Source organism: Diceros bicornis, chromosome 11, assembly GCF_020826845.1.
Source record: "Diceros bicornis minor isolate mBicDic1 chromosome 11, mDicBic1.mat.cur, whole genome shotgun sequence".
Classification (NCBI taxonomy): Eukaryota; Metazoa; Chordata; class Mammalia; order Perissodactyla; family Rhinocerotidae; genus Diceros; species Diceros bicornis.
Window position 1 is genome coordinate 57,312,876 of NC_080750.1, and position 958 is coordinate 57,313,833.

Consider the following 958-nt stretch of genomic DNA (forward strand, 5'->3'; position numbering starts at 1 on the left):
TTGCCAATCTTCCCCTTTTTTCTTTTTTGCTTGAGGGAGATTAGCCCTGAGCTAACATGTGTACCAATCTTGCTCTATTTTGCATGTGGGTCAATGCCACAGCATGGCTTGACGAGTGGTGTATGTCCGCGCCTGGGATATAAACCCTTGAAGCTGGGCTGCCGAAGCAGAGTGTGCCAGACTTAACCACTATGCCACGGGGCCAGCCCCTGGAATCGTTTTCTTAATATTACTTTCTGATAGCTTACTATTAGTGTATAGAAACACAACTGATTTTTGTATATTAATTTCATATCCTGCAACTTACTGAATTTATTTGTTCCAACAATTTTTTGTTTGAGTCTTTAGGGTTTTCTATATATGATATCATGTCAATTACGAATAGACACAATTTTACTTCTTCCTTTCCGATTTGAATGCTTTTGTTTTTTTTGCCTAGTTGTTCTGGCTAAGACATCCAGTACTGTGTTGAATAGGAGTGGTGAGAGTGGGCATGCTTGTCTTATTCCTGATCTTAGAGGAAAAGCTTTCAATTTTTCACCATTGAGTATAATGTTAGTTGTGGGTTTGTCATATATGGCCCTTATTATATCAAGGAATATTCCCTCTATACCCATTTTGTTAAGGGTTTTTGTCATGAATGGATGTTGAATTTTGTCAGATGCTTTTTCTGTATCTTTTGAGATGATCCTATGTTTTTTATCCTTCATTTTGTTAACGTGGTGCATCACATTATTTGATTTGTGGATGTTGAATTATCCTTGCATCCTTGGAATAAATCCCGTGCTCATCAGGAATATTGACTTGTAATTTTCTTTTCTTATACTGTCCTTGTCTAGTTTTGGTGTCAGGGTAATGCTGGTCTCATAAAATGAGTTTGGAAGTATTTACTCCTCTTCTCATTTTTGGAAGAACTTGAGAATTGGTGTTAATTTTTCTTTAAATATTGGATAGAATT